Source organism: Magnolia sinica, chromosome 5 (assembly GCF_029962835.1).
Source record: "Magnolia sinica isolate HGM2019 chromosome 5, MsV1, whole genome shotgun sequence".
Classification (NCBI taxonomy): Eukaryota; Viridiplantae; Streptophyta; class Magnoliopsida; order Magnoliales; family Magnoliaceae; genus Magnolia; species Magnolia sinica.
In genome coordinates, this window is record NC_080577.1 from 85,765,562 (window position 1) to 85,774,912 (window position 9,351).

Genomic DNA, 9,351 nt, shown 5'->3' on the forward strand with positions numbered 1-9,351 from the left:
ATTTCACAAGTTTTCCACAATTATTCTTCACATATTCTCAATTAGGTTTCTATCTTGTTCAAGTTTTAGTTCTAGTTGGTTTAAGAAAACACACGAGATTAGTCCCTGTGGATTTCACCTCGGTCTCACCGAGATTATTACTACATCACAACCCTACACTTGGGGTTATGAAAAGACTCCAATTCCAATTGTGTTACTTGAATCAAGTAAGAGGGCTCCCTAATCACTACAAGTGTATCCTTGACACCCTAGTTCCCACCTTTAAATTCTTAGTTTTAATTACTCTATTTACAATTACTCTCTCAAAACTTCAAAATTAGTTTCACATCTTCTTCTAGTTCTACTTCTAGTTAATTTTAGAAACGTACAAGTTTTAGTCCCTGTGGATTCGACCTCAGTCTTACCGAGATTATTACTACACCGTGACCCTACACTTGGGGTTATAGTTAATTTCAAAAACATACAAGTTTCAATGTAAAATTTCATGGACTGGAATATGAAAATCCATATTTACACATGAAAGAGTTTGATGAGATCACAACCACTTTATATTTTTCGAACGTTCTGAGGACACAATCAGGGTAAAACTCTTTTCTTTCTCCTTGAAAGAGAAAGCTAAGATGTGGTTACATATATTACATCCACAATCTATTGGCATATGGAATGACATGATAAGGGAGTTCATAAAGAAAATTTTCCCATATCATAAAATGAATACTCTTAAAAAATCAATCATGAACAATGCGCAAAAGGAAGATGAAACATTCTTCTAATGTTGAGAGCGGTTCATGGATCTTGTTAACTCATGCCCACAACATGGTTTCAAAACTTGGGGAATAACAAGTTTCTTTTACGATGGCCTGAGTTCTTCCATGCACTAAATGGTCGAGACAATGTGTAATGGGGAATTCATGAATAAAGAGGTTGATGATGTGTGAGAATATTTTGACAAGCTTGCTAAAAACACACAATCACGGGACATTTCCCCAAAATCTAGCACCACTTCTAGGCCTACTCAATCAAAGGAGATGGCTAGAATTTATCTTCTAAAAGAAGATGAAGATATAAATGCTAAAGTGGCTAATCTCACAAGAAAACTCGAGGCCATGGAACTAAAGAAGGATAAGGCTACGAAAACATTTTGTGGTATTTGTGCTTGCAACATTCATACAACTGAAAATTATCCAACAATACCTATTTTTAAGAGGTACTGAATGAGCAATCTAATGCTGTAAATAATTACCAAAGACCTTTTAGTAGATCAACTTCAAATACACACAATCCTAGTTGGAGGAATCATCCAAATTTTAGTTGGAAGAATGGACAAACTATTACTCCTCAAGGATTCCTTAATCAAATTCTAAATTAAGGGAAACCTCAAGAGGATTTGGCTCTTAAGCATCTTCAAAATCAAGAGCATTTTAATCAGGGTATGCTACAAGCCTTTCAAGACCTTATAAAGGCCATACAAGAGATTGAGACAAAAAATGCGATTGGGGAAAAGAGAAACCTTCTAGCTCAACATCTTCCTAATCCAAAACAGCAATATGAAGTCAGTGACCGAGCTCTTCAAATCAAATGGAGAGCTAAGCTATCACTACTCTTAGGAGTAGGAAAACAATTGACAAATCTATTCTAGTAAGGGCTGAAAAGTCTAAAGAACCAGAAATAGATGAAACTGATAGACCTAGCAACACTCTACATGGTTAGAACCGGAACCTCAAGGCAAGCTGATTGCTCCATTTTCCCAATGGTTGATTGTACCAAAACCTCTTTCTAATTCTCAGGACATTCTAGAGGTGCTGAAACAAGTGAAGGTCAACATTCCATGACTTGATGTGGTTAAAAAAAATACCTTCATATGTCAAATTTTTAAAAGACTTGTGTACAACCAAAAGACAACAAAATATTCAAAAGAAAATCTTTTTAATAGAAAAAGTAAGTGCCAACCTAAAGCAAGATGTGCCACAAAAGTACAAAGATCCTAGTAACCCAACCATCGCATCTGTAATTGAAAATTAGCAAATTGAGCACTCACTTCTTAACTTAGGAGTGAGCGTAATTCTGATCCCATACTCGGTCTAAAAATAATTGGGTTTAAGTGAATTAAAATTCACTTGGTGTAAGACCCGTATCCTAAACCTACTATTTCGTAGGCTTCCACGGTCCGTCGGTCGAATTCCGGCGACCCGCGATCTATTATTAGTATTTCTTCGCGACCCTTAGTCGCATCCCGTATTCCAGAGTCTGCTTGACCCGAGACTTGTACCTAGCGACTGCACCATCACTCCAATTCCGATGTCACGTCTCGCGCGCCGGTCCGATACCCAAACCAGGAGATGTGAGCCCACGTTCAGTTCGAGGAAAATGTTGGGCGTGCGGATTCTAAGAGAATCTCTACAACATGTCACATCAATTAATCAATTAATCAATCACCTCAATGAAGAACACATCATCTCACACCCCATTCCCAAGCAATGCCATAAGTCAACAATTCCTTACACAACCCATCCCCCTCTTACACAAATTACCTCAAAAAGTCAATAAAGCTCTTTCACACCCATCACTCACCTCACCCATCACTCCATCACTCATCTCTCTCTGTTTACAACCCTCTCTCTCCCTCATTTCTCAAACTCACTTTTTCCAAGCAACTAAAGTAGTGCACATCCAAGCACTTCCAAGAGAAAAGTGAGTTGTGTGTGGCCCACTTCATCTCCCAAGATCCATCATCTTAGCCCTTCATTTCTCATCATCTTCCATAAAAGAGAGACACGAGGAGCTTGGCGTTCCATCGGACTAAGAAGATTGAACAACGGGTGTTTCTATAGGCCTAGATTTCATTGTTTTGATGATGGGCCAAGTAGGGCATACCGATTGATGGTATGGATCTCACTTTGGACCTTAAATATGACCAATGGCCCACTATGATTCTCATGATCATTCCATGATGGGGCCAATCTCCATGTACCCCATCATGATGTTTAGTTTCTAGATTTAAAGAGGTCATCTATTTTGGTGGAGAAGGGATCTCCACCGTTAATTTTTGATTTAGTGGACCCACATGTATTGGGACCCGCTTGATGTATGTTGTGATGCATAGAAAGGGAGGGCCTATAGTGCCGGGGTCCCTCCATCACTCGTCTCTTTCTTTCTCTCTCCCTCTCTCTTTCATTTTTCTACTGTGTGTGATGACATGGCTGCGTGGCCCACTTGGATGGACCCCACCTTGGTGTATGTCTTATCCACACCATCTAGCCATTTGGTAGCCCACCTAGACATCACGTCTGCAGGTGGGGCCCACCTTAATTTGTGTTGTATCCAAAACTGTCCAGCATCCCTGGACGTCAGTGAGGTGTGAACTGGCAGTCTGGTGTACCCTCCAGTGAAAACAAAAATATCTGTTTGATTTCAAGACTTCTGTGGACTGCTCATGAAAGACCCACCTTGATGTATGGTTCATATCCATGCCGTCCATTCTATTCCCTAGCTCATTTTATGCGTTGAGACGAAAAATGAAGCCAATCTGATAATCAAGCAGGCCATACCATAGAAAACTGTGATTTCTACCGTTCAAATCAGTTAGGACCCACCTTGATTTTTCATCCGCCAAAACATGTTGAATATTGGGCTCGTTTGAATTATCTTGAGCCATGAAATACAATGGGTGGAGTGGATCCACCTGATGCGAGCCCTACCATGGAAAAACCAAAGAAAAAACAAATATATATATATATATATATAAGAATGTAGCAGGGCTGCTTCTGCTGACGTCCAGAGGATGTTGTAGCAGTATCCTCTATTGCTATGGCGGACGTAGGCAGGGACGTGGTCCTAGCCATGGGCCCCACGTGATGTGTGTTGAACATCACACCGTGCATTTAGTGGGCCCCTTCTAGTTGTGGGCCGCCTCCAAAAATCAGCCATACCTAGAGTTCAGGTGGTCCACATCACAGGGAACGGTGAGTATTGAACGTCTGCCATTGAAACCCTTTTTGGGTTGACAGAAGTTTTGGATCATTATGAAATTTGTTTTTCCTCTTCAATCCGAGTCTGTGTGACCTTACCAACTGATTGGTTGGAAAATAAACATCATAGTGGGTCCCACATGGGACCCACTGCTGTATGTATCCCACACTAATGTATGTCCTTTATCTATGTTGTCCATCCCTATGGGACCCACCATGATGCATGTGTTGCATCCAAACCGTCCAACCCTTTGATAAGCTCATTTTAAGGCTTAAGATAAAAAATAAGACAAATCTAGGATCAAGTGGACCACATTATAGAAAACAGTGGTTTGAATGTCCACCATTAAACCCTTGGGCTTCAAAGCTTGAACCATTATGATATTTGTTTTTCCCCTAAATCCAGGTCTTTGTGACCTTATGAACAGACTGGATGAGAAATAAACTCTATTATAGGGCCCACTAGAATTTAACTGTAGAAAACATTATCACTACGGTTAGATATGGTATGGTCCAGTTGATCTTTTGATATGATTTATTTTTATATAATACTCTACATTGATTTCAAAAAATAGATGAGTTGGGCTCGGCCCATTCAACTCGGCCCATTCGACTTAGCCCATTTGATTCAGCCCGTTGTTTCAGCCCATTTGATTAGGCCCAATTTGATATACAAGAGGCCCAGAAGTGCAGCCTATTAGATATACATGAAGCACATTGGTGCAGCCCAAATAATGCGGCCCATGTGATGTGGCCCACTTGACATATAAGGCCCATTGTGATATACTCGAGACCCATGGGCGAGGCCCATTGTGATGTATTCGAGGCCCATGTGCGAGGCTCATTGTGATGTATTTGAGGCCCATGGGCGAGGCTTATTGTGATGTATTTGAGTCCTATGGGCGAGGCGCATTGTGATGTATTTGAAGCCCATGGGCGTGGCCCATTGTGACTCGTTTGAGGCCCTTGTATGAAGCCTAACGCGATATATGAGAGGCCCATGGATGGGGCCCAACGTGATGTATGTGTGGCCGATACGTTGTGTATGAATCCCTAATGTGGGTCACTCCTTAGGAGCAATGTTGGTTAGATATACACATTAATGGGCAATGATGGTTAGATGTCCACATTGTGACCTTCCCTTAGGCCTTGTCAGGCCCATTCTCATCATTCTCTTAGTAGGTTAACCCAAATAAGTGGGCCCCATTCACCATAGACGGATGGCTCCATGCTATCAGATCTGATATAACCACGGACGAGGGCCGATCTTTATATTATGGTTGATCTGTTGTTCCTCTATGGACCCCGACTTGTTTATGTACTGGTTGTCAGTGCCGATTATCAATGCTGATTGTTGGTGCCGATTGTTGAGACCAAGTCAGATTGTCAAGGCCGATTCTGATTTGTCGAGGCCGAGTATCGAGGCCGATTCTGATTTGTCGAGGCCGAGTATCGAGGCCAACTCTGATTTGTTGAGGCCAAATGTATAGGCCAATTTCGATTGTCGAGGCCGAGTATCGAGGCCGATTTCGATCGTCGAGGCCGATTATATAGGCAGAGTATCGAGGCCGATTCCAGTGTCAATTCTGATTGTTGAGACCGATTTCAATTGTCAAGGTTGATTTCAATTACCGAGGCCGATTGTCGAGACTTGTGTGATGTATATACGGCCCGTATCTGAGGCCCATTGTGATGTGTATTCAGCCCATTTTTAAGGCCCATTGTGATGTATGTTAGGCCCATGTGAAAGGCTCATTGTGATGTGTAATAAGCTCTTGAGGGAGGCCCATGGTGTTGTATGTCAGGCCCTTTTGTGAGGCCATGGGTCCAATATATGTTAGGCTCTATGTGGGCCACCCCTTGGGTGCAATGTTGGTTAAACATCCACATTATTGAGGCCGATTATTGATGATGATTATTGAGGCCTATTATTGATACCGATTATGAGTTTATGATATTATAGCATCATGATACATGCCTCTACGCATCATCTGCATGTTTGTTATAAGATATGATTGACCACTACATATGCCATAATGCCGGTTGTTTATGGGACTCCTTGATAAGCGGAGTTGCCCCATATGAGCATGTGGTATGCGCAGGTTTAACACATGACTGGATGGTATGACTCATGCATCTCACATTTTAAGATATGACTACCGTACGACCTAACGACATCAGGGTCGTAAGCTTCACAAGCACATCATGGATGGCCAGATGGGACACCAAAAATCTGTTCTACATGGAGTGCTATAGATTTCCCTGTGTGAAAGTCCCAGAACCCTCTTAGTTTTAGAGGTTGCTCTAACATCTAAACTGAGTAGATGCAGGAGCGCATGAGGGCCATATACTGTTCAGCCATGTCTCCCACTGTGTCGTGGTCGGTTGGAAGGGGGTACGGCCTTACCTGCGCGAGAGGAGGGGGTAATGTTAGGCTGAGTCTGACCAGCTCGAGGAATGGGTCCACTATCGATCAGTCAGGCTCGATATTGGCAGGCGGATAGTGAGGTCTCTTCCACCCACCATATTGTGCGCGATGGGACGACAATCTGGTTTGGAGTGCAATCGACCCCGGTGATTTTTCAGAGAGGAACCATACTGATATGTGGATTTATTGAGTAGGAGTTGCATACTTATGCATTTATTTCATTCACTATCCACTCGGGCTGGTGGTGGACAACTAATTGTTGTGTACCTTCACATGGCCAAGATTTCGATTGGGCCCGTGACTAACCTAAAATCAGGAGTCTACCACATTAGGTCTGACTATTCAAATTTAGGTATGGGACTGGTTTAGGTATAAGTCCTTTATGATAGACCCCATAGCTTGTGATACTACATACTATCATCATGACTTCACTCCAGCTTGGTCATTTCATTCGCACCGCATATTGCATTACATCCACAGCATATGGCATTTTAGGTTGTTATGTTTTAGCACTTATATAGCATAGATGGACTTAGCATGATTTGCATATTACCTTGCATTCTCAGCATAGGATATTGGCTTATTACGTGTTTGCATCGCATAGCCTTAGTATGGCTGATAGCATTCATGGATTTATGGATTGCCAATATTTCCACTTACTCTGATATCGTATGATTCATGATCTTGCCTGTATTACCGATCTTATATGATTTATGGCATTGTATTGCATTCTTGGCACTTACCTAGCACACACATTTTCACCACCCTCTAAGCTTTCTATAAGCTTATGCATGATAGATGCACGCAGGTGGTGTTAGGTCACAGTAGAGTTGAGCTTGGAGCATGCAGTGGACTTTTAGAGTTTTAATTTTTGACATATGTATTTCCCTTTCAGCACTGTATTCAAATGTTTATATTAGTGGATATGTGATGATAATGTTGCCTCTGTGATTTGGGTAAACTTGTGGTTATGCTTATTACGAGTTAAATGTACATCGAAAAATCCTCCTTACAGGATCTCAGGATCAAAATCTGGCGTATGGACGCTGGGAACCGAGAATGGGGTACTATGGAGGTTGTCGGTACCGGATTCGGCGATCGAGAATTTTGTGAGCCCGGTTTTCGAGTTTAGGGCATGACACCCGGACTAAATTACAATTTGTTGATCAGTTAGTTCGTGTACCGAGAGGGTTAATAGAGGATGTGTTGTCTAGGTTAACAAATTCTACTACCCAGTAGATTTTATCATCTTAGATACTCAACCCATCGTGGATATAAGTGCTCAAATTCCTATCATTCTTGGTCACTCATTCATTGCCACATCAAACGCAATCATTAATTGTAGGAATGGAGTCATGAATTTATCTTTTAAGAATATGACATTGGAGCTTAATATCTTTTCAACATAAGCAAACAAGCAGAGGATGATGTCGATGCACATGATGTTAATTTGATTGATTCTTTCCTAAAAGATAGAATACTTCTGACCTTATCCTCTGACTCTCTAGAGATGTGTCTAGCCCATCCCATTATTTAGATGATTTGATTAGGAAGACGGGTGTTATGCTTGATACTTTGCTGGTACTTGAAGTTAACCGTTAGAGGCCATAATTTGAAGAATTACCCCAAACTGATGTAGTGCATCTACTGTCTAACCTTAAGGCATTGAAGCTTGACCTGAAACTTTTGCCCTATGAATTGAAATATGTCTATTTAGGTTAGGATAAGACATACCCGGTGATGATTTCTTCCCACTTTGAGCTAGAACATGATAGTATGCTTATCTCTACTCTCATTAAGCACAAAGGAGCCCTTGGATGGTCGATTGCAGATCTCAAAGGAATTAACCTTTTGATTTATACTCACTACATTTATCTAGAGGATAATGCAAAGACCTCATGGCGACCACAACATAGATTAAATCCAAACATGAAGAAAATGGTTAAGGCCAAGGTACTTAAATTATTAGATGTTGGTATCATATACCCTATATTTGATAGTCAACGGGTGAGTCTAACTCTGGTGGTTCCTAAGAAGTCCAGAATCACCATCGTAGCCAATGCCAGTAATGAACTTATACCAACTAGAGTTACTAGTGATTGGAGAATGTGCATTGACTATAGGAAATTGAATACCGTCATGAGGAAGGACCACTTCCCTTTGCCCTTCATTGATCAAATCTTGGAAAGGCTAGGAGGCCTCTCATATTATTGCTTCCTTGACAGGTATTCGAGCTACAACCAGATAAAGATAGCCCATGAAGATCAGGAAAAGACCACATTCACATGTCCCTTTGGCACCTTTTCTTAGCGAAGGATGTCATTTGAACTATGTAATGCCCCTGCTACTTTTTAACGATGCATGATGAGTATTTTTTTGACATGGTGGGGCAATATTTAGAGGTCTTCATGGATGACTTTTCTATCTTTGGTCCATCCTTTAGCGATTGTTTGAAGAATCTTAAATGTGTGTTGAGACGATGTGAGGAAAAGAACTTGGTATTGAATTGGGAGAAGTATCATTTTATGGTTCGTAAGGGAATTATCCTTAGACATATCATCTCGTCTAAGGGAATTGAGGTAGATAAGGCTAAGATTGATCTTAGCTATAACTTACCTCCACCCAAAAACATACAAAACGTGCGATCCTTCATAGGATACGCTGAATTTTACAGAAAATTCATAAAGAACATTAGTTACCTCTCTCGTCCTTTATGCAATCTACTTCAAAAGGATGTACTATACAAGTGGACTAAGCAATGCCAGGAAGCTTTTTCTAAGCTCAAGTGCATGTTAACCATTGCACCTATCATGCAGCCACCTGACTGGAACCTTCCTTTTGAAATTATGTGCGATGCGTCTGACTATGCTCATGAGGCGATTTTTGGCCAGAGAAAAGAAAAAAAAACCCTATGTTATTTATTACATAAGTAGAACTCTAAATCCTTCCTAAGAG

The 9,351-nt window shown here is 41.1% G+C and overlaps 1 non-coding gene across 1 annotated transcript; it reads right to left on the bottom strand.

Annotated features, from left to right (window-relative positions):
• Positions 1 to 716: 716 nt before the first annotated feature.
• LOC131247719 (small nucleolar RNA R71) lies at positions 717 to 823 on the bottom strand. Its single transcript, XR_009171990.1, has one exon. It is a non-coding gene; the product is annotated as a small nucleolar RNA R71 (small nucleolar RNA).
• Positions 824 to 9,351: the final 8,528 nt, after the last annotated feature.